Genomic DNA, 11,212 nt, shown 5'->3' on the forward strand with positions numbered 1-11,212 from the left:
TGTATGCCAAATAAAGACACAATACATATTCTAGATAATTTCTCAAGATGAGAAATATACATCTTATATAGAGAATATGAAGAAGGTGTTGAAGCAGATGGTAATTTTATTACATACTCATATTTTACAAGGATATGGAAGAACGAATTCAACAATGTTTGTATTCCTAAGAAGACAATGATGGGGATTTGCAATAGATGTGCTTCTCTTAAATAAAAAAGGGATAAATTTCAAGTGGCAGAAAAAGGTATGCATTCATAACATTATTTTTAAAAATCGGATAGTTATCAACTATGAAAATATATTTATTAATATATTTCTTTCATTTTATGTGCATATTCCATTGTCAAAGAACTTCAAGGGCATCACAACCAGCAAACAAGTGAAAGACAAAAATTGTATAAGCATAGAAAAAAGTGTTATTATAATCCAAATAAATATTTGTGTCTGATAATTGATGGTATGGACCAAAAGAAAACACTTCTGCCACATTTTTTCTGCACACCAAAAAATTTACAGGAAGGAAATTTTATTCAGTTTCACTTGGTTGGCTGTATGGTCTTTAATGGGAAGATGTTTCCAAGGGTTTACTTCACAGCTCCAAATATTCATAATGATGCAAATCTTACCATAACTATAATCCATGATGTACTTTCTCATTGGTCTAGCGTTCTTCCTAAAGTTTTGTATTTGAAATTGGACAACACACGCTGTGAAAATAAAAATCAAGTTCTTTTTGGATATCCAAACATTCTTGTTCAATTGGGAATTTTTAAAAAGGTTGGTTTCCTTCTTGTTAGGAACACTCATGACCATATTGATCAGATGTTTAGTCATTTTTTAGTAACATTGAGGAGGAATAATGTTGGGAGCCTGCCATCATTAATTTAATGTATTAGGAAATCATACATTCCAAAGCATGTTTTTCATGTGTTGGAAGAAACTATTTACATGCGAAGGTTTATTCTTGGATCGCATGGTGAGGAGAAATGCATTGAACAAATTAATGACATTAGCTTCCAACATCAATTTCGTATCAAAAAAATTGATGACAAAACACTTATATGGGGCAATAAGTATTCAACTGTTGCAGAATGGGGGCCATCATCTGGTTTAGCATTTTTGAATGTCATTCCAGATCATCCAATATTTGCATCAAAGATAATATTATTACAATAAGTTGTTGAAATCCATAATGCATGAAGGCATAAGAGAGAGATAAATTATTCTGAATGCCTGGAAGAAATAAAAAGATGTATTAGAGATACATATGAGTACTTTGATGTTGTTAATTCAGTTTGGTGGGAGTCTTTTTTCAATGATCAAAGTGATATCATTTCAATATCAAAAATGAATATACACTTTTGAAGACTCCAATTATTTGGCCTCAAAATATGCCAAATGAACATAAGGAAAGACACATTGTTGAACAAAAATAATCTCAAGCCATTATTAATTCTCAACAGGAAGAGGAAAGAGAAATCTATATTGGTTCTAGAAGATCATGTGCACAATGTGATGCCATGGAAGACCTTTACAGGGGTTCTGTGCAAGATATTAAGGAGAGTTGAATGGTAGAAGTATTAGAATATGGAGATCCACCTGGCTATCCATTTTGGGTTGCGAAGGTTATAAAATTCATTAAAGAAAATGAATATATTACAACTATTGAGGTACATTGGTATGCCAAAAATACACACCCATTCAATGGTGTGTACAAGCCAGAGATGGTAGTTGATAAACAAATTTGCAGAAAGAGAAAAAGAAAAGGTACAAAGATAAATCATCGCAGCACAAGCCTATTAAAATTGGAAGATGTTGACATACTTGTCTATTACTTCAATTTGACAAAGAGAGGAACACTTCGCTTCAAGACCATAGATATTTTGAACAGGTTGCTACCAGAAGGAACAGTGTTGAGATGGGAGTCTGCTAAACCTAGTCATAGATCTAGAAGACTTTTGAAACCTGAAATGGTGGGCATGCATGTTGACTCAGATGGGGCTCTAGTTGATGAAAGAGAAGAATATGGGTCATCTTCATCTGCATCCAGTCATTCATCTAAAGATGTAGATTCTGATGGTGTGTCAGATCCTATGGATGATTTTTAATAAATGTATAATACATTTTATGTAAATGATGTTTGCATGGTAACTTGAAATAAATATTTTGACTTCCATATGATCTTACATGAAGTTATGAGTCATTTCTATGTTTGTTGGATTTAATGTTTTAATTAAAAGAAATTCATGTCTTTAGAGATGTTTGCATGGTAACTTGAAATAAATATTTTGACTTCCATATGATCTTACATGAAGTTATGGGTCATTTCTATGTTTTTTGAATTATATGCTTTAATGTATATGATATTCAATCTACGAAAGTTGATATTTTGATTAAAAGTAAATAAATATTAGAAATTAATGTTGATTTTTTAAATTATACGGTGATATTGTCATGTAATTATTCATTGTTATAATTTGGTATAAGATAGTTTTAAAACTGTTGAAATTTTAATGCCTCGTTAAAGGGACACTTCGTTTTGATGGTTGATTTTTAGGTTTTTGTTGCAATAGGATAAGTTGTCTTAGGCTAAAATTTGAAAAGAGATATAGTTTTAGCCTTTGAAATAAAAATTACTCTTGGAATAACGAATCTTTCTTCTACTTGTTCATTTTTAAAAATTGTTCTAGTCATATAATTTGTCCATAATTTCATGGCTGCAATATGTTAAAAACTAAAGGTTTTTAATTACAGGGTTGAAAATTTGTCAAAATCTTAGGGTTTTTTTGAATTATGATATTTTATCTTTAATGCTATGGTTGAAAAGAATTACAATTTCAAGGTTTTTTAGAGTCAAGATATTTTATCTTTAACAACATGGATGGAAATTGTTGGAATTATGAGGATTTGAGACATGATATTTTATCTTTAACATCATGCCCGAGAATTGTTGGAATTTTACAGTTTTTCAAAGTCCAGATATTTTACCTTTAAGTCCATTGCTAAAAAATGTCAAAGTTGTAACCCGATTTTTTCTTTTTGTTATTCCAGAATCAACACTTATTTTTTTAAGGGTTTTTTCACATCAATTTTTCAAAAAAATGGTTTTTACTTCCATTTTTTAAAAATGATGAAAATTTACCATAAAAAAAGGCATCGTTCTGGGATACACAATTTTCATTTTTGGTTTGTTTTTTCATGTTTTTTTGGGGTTTTTGGGTGAAAGTACCCGTTTTGAGGTATTAGTTCCCGTTTGATCGGTAACTATGTTTTTGTTGATTTATGAAAAACATATGGCAAAGTAATACTCAACAATTGTATAATTGGTGCGCTGCCACAATTTATTTGTACAAACCAAGTTCACAAATGCTCTAATTACGTAACTTCTAAGTTAGTTATAATATGAAATTGTTCACAAATGTTATAACTTCTAAGTTAGTTTTTGTTTTGTAGATTCGATTGGTGAGACATGTCTGAGGGGATTGAACTTCTGATCACCTGGATGCACAAGGCTTTCCAATATGATTTTTTCCAATTGTGCTACTACCTACAGATGTAACTTCTAAGTTAGTTATAATATGAATAATTTCTATAAAAGTTATAAAGAATACAACCCAACCATGAGAGAATAACCAAAGACAAATAATGTCTTATATGAAAGTGCTAGACTACCTAGAGAGAATTTATGACGAGGAAGTTTTTGTGTCAAAATAAACTGTGTTTTTCATGTTAATTGTTGTTGAATCTTTAATAAAAATAGAAAGTACTTTTAATCACATTTCTAGTTGCACCAATTTTCTTCAAAAAACAAATTGCCTTCTCTTGTATAATCTAGGATATTTTAAACATCTCTCAATTAGGTTTTCTACATTGTTTAGATGCTAAATTAAATTGTGTTTATATTTGAATATAGGAAGTTGAATTAATTCTTTTTTCACTTTCTAAAAACCTTTAGACTTAATTATTAAAACTAATTCACTAAACCATAAAAGCTACATTTATTATTATACATGCATGGCATTACGCATTGATTTACGTTTTGATTGCATATTAGTTTTTCTTTGATAAAAAAGTTATGCCACTTATCCATAGCTTAACATTGGGAATTCAATTTTTGTTATTTTTTATTATTATTTAAATTTATTTATTTATAAGGTGATTGGTTGAGGTCTTATTATGGGCAACTTCTATTTGTATTAGTTACTATTTTTTTTTATTTTTTTTCATGAATTATAATTTTTTGTCCATATTTTCAATTTAAGATGACTTAATATTATATTACAAGCATATTTTAATTATATATATGTGTGTGTGTGCACATGTGTGTTAAAGTGTATATATGTTAATGTTTTTTTTTGTAAGCTTGGTGGTACATTTCCATTAATTTTCATAAATAAAGCATGTTACATCCATATGTCTGAGAGTTGGGTGGCCTCAACATGCCCAGAGGGAAACCAGATGTGTTGGCCACCTAACTGCAAAATATGTCATCCACAAGCAAAGAATGATAAGTCTAACCAAACACGCTATGTAAACCTAAGAGTCTTTGTACTTCCTACTTTCTAAATAGCTATAAGCATAACTGCTAATATGCCTAAAACTTTGAGATTATATCATGCAAAGATAAACTCAAGGATGCCGTGTCAATGCTCATCATCAGTTGAATCTACCAAAGCAAGATCCTTCATAGTGGAACCCAGGAGCTTCGTGTGGTGTATGCAAGGGAAATGATTCTCAATTTGGCTCAGCCGACCATTTTGCTGCTGTAATTGAAACTAAATTTTTGGAAATTTTTTAGTGTAATCTGAGTGACCCTGAGGGGCTACATGAATGTCACAGGGAAACTTCTCTAAAGCTTTCGCCAGAATGATCTCCATCATCCAGAACAGATAGATTTTATTCTTGTATTGAGATGATCTACCATGAGTGTGGTCTAGGTCGGGGATCACAGTTTCCCACTCATCCATATCCAATTCAAAATCCTCCTCGATCTATCAGATCTCATCCTCCCAATTTGCAATCAGTTACATAAGAACTGGAAGAGATTAGATATCGAGGGGTAGTGCAAGGATGCATATGATCCAGGAATCCCCAAAAGCTATGCAATCGAGGCTCTACAAACAAATGGAATTATGAATTTATATTTTCAGTGATTTGTTATTGAATCATTTTGGAGAACCCCTAATTTCAACCTTCTACAATGGCCATGTTCGCCCACTACCTAGATTCATCTTTGGGATCTTAGTGTCACCCCTAGCAGCAGTTGTTGCAACAATATCTTCACCATTTCTCGGATTAGTTTATTAAAATTATCACTACTTTCTATGATTATTGCTAATAAAGACAAGTCTACAAGCTACCCCGAAGATGAGAACACATGCCCTATTTCAGAATTGTTACTCAATGAATGTGGGTTATGTCATTTTGAACTCTCAACTATCCTTAAATCAAGGCCATCCTTGGTTGCAACGAGATCAGTTCATACAACCTAACAAATGGTGAAGTTACTAAGAGATTCAAGATTCATAGAACATGAGGTGAGGAATACTATTACCATAAACCTATGTATTATTTTTCTTAATGTTGATCAACAGTTGAAAACTAAGATTGAGTTCATGAATCTCTCAGGATTCACAAACCACCAGGTAAAGAAGAATATTACCAGAAACCCAGGTATAGGTATTTTTTTTCTCAACGCTGATTAATACTTGAAGCCCAAGATTGAGTTCATGGAAGCATTGGACTTTCCTACACAAGACTTTGGAAATGTCATATCCCAAGGGTCCATATTTCTCAATAACAGTTTCAAGAAAACTCTACGTCCAAACATCCAGTATATTCAAACCCTATTTGGATCAAAGGCTAATGTCTCTTGTGTTTTCAAATTGGCACCTCATATTCTACCTAAACATAATGGGCTTGGAGTTTAGGAAAAGAAATTGAAGAAATTGACAATTTTTGGGCTCCTCAAAGATGACATCAAGGAGCTTGATGTTAGGAGGCAACCACATAGATTAAATGCTTCCATCGATAAGGTGTAGAATAACATGTAATTTTTTAGGAATACTGCAGGGTGTCTTGTAAATTTTCTTTTTTTGGATCCTCTTGCAGTGTCTTGTTATAACTTGGAGCATAGGATCAAGCCTCGCCACAAGCTGTTGAGCGCTCTCAGTGCAGTACAACCTTCGAAGCGCCCTACTAGTCTCCTTAGTGCACTTCATTTAAGTGACCAAAAGCTCCTCAAAAAATATGTCTAGTGCAGTCATCATGCCAAAAAGTTACTTTTAATGTACAATGGCAAGTATTCCCTCTTCTAAAAGATTAGATATTCAAGTTTCTATTTTGTAAGTGTTAGATTGTATTGCATTTCTCTTATTGATTGAAATATGTTTGAGAAAATTCACCAAGGGATCATCAGTCTATTATGATTCAGTGCCATGATCTCTCTGGTCCACATGAGTAATGAGTGTGAATTAGTATATATAGAAGATAATCACGACACAGTTACTTCTGGCCTAAGATTTGTTTTTGGCCATTTTATTATCACAACACAATCAAAATCAACATGCACTATTGAAGGATACTGAATTTGTAATACAATCACCATGAATGCATCAGGTAACACATTTTTGAAAGATGGAAAAAGTTCTCATCACTAGATAATTTGTTGTTTCCTAGTAGTTTTGCAACAGTCATGCATGTCTCTCTCCCTTTAAAATGTCATGGGATACATGTGAAATCCTGTTTGAATCATGGTTTCTTGTAAAAATAAATATTCAAATCCCATAGGAAAATGCAGGTACCCTAAATTCTTATATGTTTCTATAATAGTATGATCTATTTTTTTCGAAACCTGTTATATCTATGAGATTTAACTGGAATTAACACATTTCAACTCCAAGCTAAACATTGCAAACTAGCTTGCACACTTTCTCTTTGTACTTTGTTAATGGTATTTGTTTCTTTTCTCTGGGAAAAAGTTTGTGGTAATGACTTTTTAGTTTTATTTCTGCTATCATAGACCATTCCTAGTGGTAATGGAATGAGATCAATTTCAATCATGCATCTTGTAAAGCATAACCTTAGACACTACTTGAAAACACAACTTTTGATGCACGATTGACTAGGAAAACAATCACTGGCACCTTCCCTCTTCCCAACGTGGTTGAATTCTCACTTATATTTGGTCCTATAAACATTCTTAAGAAGTTTGTTAACTTTTGGTTGCACGGTGCCTTCCAAATAGGCACTTCTTTAGGATGAAACCTTACCTCCAGGGACAAAGGCAGATGAGGTGACTCCCACATAGAAAAGGCATGGGAACCATTGATATTTTTCATAATTGATATGTTTTCTTCATGAGTGTTTAGTGCAACATCTACAATGCGTTGTGCTCACTTGAGAGGATATGCTGCATAATTTCTTTCCCCTTTGGGATGTTGGCAAGAAGCATTCTATAAACCTAATGGATCATAATCAATAGCCATGTATTTGAAAAACTTGGAAAGGAGGTAGCAATCATTCTAATGATGAGATTTTCCTTTTTCAAAAATTTAAAATTTCACCTATCCAATAATGATCATGCAATCTTTCTTACCAAGTCTTTATTTAAGATTTTTTTTCAGTAGGTTTAGCTAAGAAAGATAATGAAGCGAAAGTGAGGATTCTCATTATAAAAAAACTTATAGGCTTAGAGTAGGGATATATGGGTGAATTCTTGTATGGGAATCCTTGAGATACCTATTAGGCATGAGCATATGTTTTTAGGAAAGTTTTCAATGATTTGTTAGTGAATAATTTTGGAGAATCCCTAATTTCAGTATTATGGAATGGCCATGTTCACACACTTTCTCTTTGTGATTTATTAACGATCTTTGTTTCTTTTCTTTGCGAAAAAAACTATGGTTATTACTTTTAGTTTTATTACTGCTATCATAACCATTCCTATTGGTAATGGAATGACATCCATTTCAACCACACATCTTGTAGTTCAAAACCCTAGCCACTGCTCTAAAACATAACTTATGATGCATGATTGATTAGGCTTGACTTATGCCCACATCATCTTGCTTAAATTTATGAGAAAATACTACCTGTTTAACATCTAAAATTCTAGGTTGTTTGGGTTTCCCTTGAATCCAAATTTCAAAGTGTGACATCCATGGAATGACCAACGGGACTAGTATACTTTCCATTTGTAACTCTAATTTTAGTTCCTGTTGGAACAACGTTGTTTACATTAGCAGTCGAACTTTCATCTCCACCACTGATACTTTACCCTTTGTCCACCTTTAGCTTAGGTAAGGGTTTGAATACTTTGAAATTCATGTGTTAAAGTAGCTTTTATGGAATATTTAAATGTTTTCACGTGTCTCTGCAAGTAAATTGACACTTTTTAAGTGACTAGTTTGAATTTAATTTATGAGCTTCTGACATTAGCATTCAACTCACATGGACATTTTTGTATAGTGTTATCTATCAATCAGTGTTAAACTTTGCATACATAGTTTAGTGTCTGGTAAAAAGGTCATAGCCTGCATGTGTGCACAACAAATTATGTTGAAAAAAAATTCTCGTTGCTTTCCTTGCGTAAGAATAGTGGGTGCTTAGTGTTAGAATTTTTGTGTTAAATGACAATATCAATTCCTGCTTAATGTTGGATAAATTTTTGCTCAAGTAATATCTATCAAAATATTCTAAAGGTTAACTGTCAAGTTACTTATGAATACATATTTTTCTCACTTCTTTGATTCCAGGGATTTTTATCTTTTAATGTCACAAACTACCTAATCTATGATCTACATATTGAAGCAAGTTATGAGAGGGTGTTTGAAATCTTATGATCGAGAAGAATTGTATCAATTGTCATTGCATTGTGATAAAATTTGTTTCCTTGATTTTTCTGGTTTTATGATTGCATAAAAATACTTGATTACATTTAACCCAAAAAAATCATGGACAATATGTCAAACAGTGAAAGGCTACATTTTAATAAAATTCTTCCTATTATTCCTTTCAGGAACTCACAAATGGTATAGAAGTGAAGCTACAAAGAAATGCTCTGAGTGTTATAGAAGTACCAACTAGCAATGAGGATGCACCAACTAGACATGAGGATGCCAATGGAAACGATTGTGAAAATGTTATGTCTAGTAGCTTAGAATTAGGTGAATCAAAATTTCTTTGCCAATCAATTGTTAAATATCATAAAATTATTAAGATATTTTCATGGAAAGTATAATGAACAATTTACATTTTTGTCACAACAACTTATGATGATTTTCCAAAGTTACATAAGTCCAAAGAGAGGCCCCATAAGATAATGAACTCGTTGTCCAAATCAGTCAGCAAAAATTATGGTCCACGGGTTCAAGGACACCTTCACATGGAATGTTGGTAAGAACATCTAATTCTTAACATTATTCATTTCCTTTGTGTCTTCTGAACTTTTTCCTTTTAAAAATAGGCAATTTTGTCACTGTATTTGAAGTTTGGTCTTGAATTATGCCTCTATATTTATGTGTTTAGTCTGAATAAATCTGAAAGTTGTTTGAAGATGTAATTGATTTTCAAATGATGCAAAAGGTAGACTTGAGAAAATTGGAAACAATAGCTTTGGTGAGATATTGGAAGCACTTTAATCTTGTGAGTTGCCACAAGTATTTGATGATAATGGGAATTGAGTGGTGTTTGGAATCTTAGTCATAATTCTGAAAATTTTGTCTATGCTAAAAATGGAACTTATGTTTTGTAAATCCACTCTGAATAATGGCTTGGGATTCATAGATATCTGAAGACTGAAATTCATGCTTGTGAAATAGGTAGATGCAGTTCCCAACCCCTCAAAGGAGCAATTGATTGACATTGTTCAAAGACATTTCATGGCACATGTTTCTATTCAAATATTCTCATTTCCAATTACAATGTGGTCCTTCCATATAAGCCATCCTAGCGTATTTCTTCTTATTTTGTATGCTACCATTTTATATTTCATTTAGTGTTTTCTTTTCTATCAACACGTTTTAGAGAACACTTGAGGTGATAATCCAAACTGTATTTAGGAACAAGGTGTGGGATTCTTACAAAGATTAACTTTAGACTTATGCAGCCTATTTTCATTCTAAGTGATTCGTATTTTCATCGCATTCATTATGTACTCTATTTCAAATGAAAAGGTGCTCCTACTTTTTCTGTGTCTGCAATGATTCCAAGACAGAATTAGTAGCCTTGTTATACAAATTTTTTTATGCATGAGACATTGATCAAATAACTGGAAACTACTGATTGAAACAATATAGAATATTCTTGTGTCATTAAATGTATACTATTGTTTCGCAGTTTCTTTGACTTTACATAATAGATGAGAGCAGAATGTGGAAGATTTCTAATGTGATTCATATTCCATTAACCTTTTGTTTTATGTTGTTTGTATTTTGTATTATAATATCAATTTTTTTTTATGAGTTATGACCTAGATTGTTGGTTGACCCTACCTATCATATTTATTTGTAGTAAAAATTAAAAGGATTTGGCCCTTTCATTATCTTCCCTTCTGCCACTGTGAGGTGTGCATATCTTTCTCGTCATGTGTTTAGTTTGATTGTCGGCTTGCATCAAATTATGCTCAAGTTTAGCATACTTGATTTCCTTCTGAACCAGTCATTAGCTTTTTAGGTAGGTTGATAATCATGCTTGTTTGTTAAAATGTTTCTCTATCAGTAGTTTTTTCATGCGGTTCGAAATGTTGCGAAGAGAAATAATTCATTTTAGGGTGGTTACACATATGTTTGGAAGTTTTTTATTTGCATTAGATTTTATTTTTTATTTGATTACATTACCAAGTAATAACTTAGATGAAAAAGTGAACTTCGTTGAATATAACCAAATTTGCAGTCTAGTTGCTTTGCTTTACAAAGTAATTGGATGAGTTGCAGGTAATATCTAGATTTGTGCAGCTAAAAGCGCGACTGAAGACAGTTTGTAATTGAATCCTCACCTTGACAAAGGAAAGATATTGTAGAAATGAAGTCTTGCAGATGTTATTTTCTTTTTGTGGGATATTTATGTATTACATGTAACCTAACAACTAGTAACTTAAGACATCATGTATTTGAATCCTCACCTTGGAAAAGGAAAGATCTTGTAGAAATTAAGTCCTACATATCTTGTTTTCTTGCTATGGGAGATTTATGTATTATATGTAACCTAA

At 32.1% G+C, this 11,212-nt stretch overlaps 1 pseudogene; it reads left to right on the forward strand.

The window, feature by feature from the left end:
* LOC149180646 (uncharacterized) overlaps positions 1–10,991 on the forward strand; it is a 31,847-nt pseudogene extending 20,856 nt beyond the window's left edge.
* Positions 10,992–11,212: the final 221 nt, after the last annotated feature.

Source organism: Pinus tabuliformis, chromosome 3_2 (assembly GCF_031772625.1).
Source record: "Pinus tabuliformis cultivar Carrire ecotype Pingquan chromosome 3_2, CPIR1, whole genome shotgun sequence".
Lineage (NCBI taxonomy): Eukaryota > Viridiplantae > Streptophyta > Pinopsida > Pinales > Pinaceae > Pinus > Pinus tabuliformis.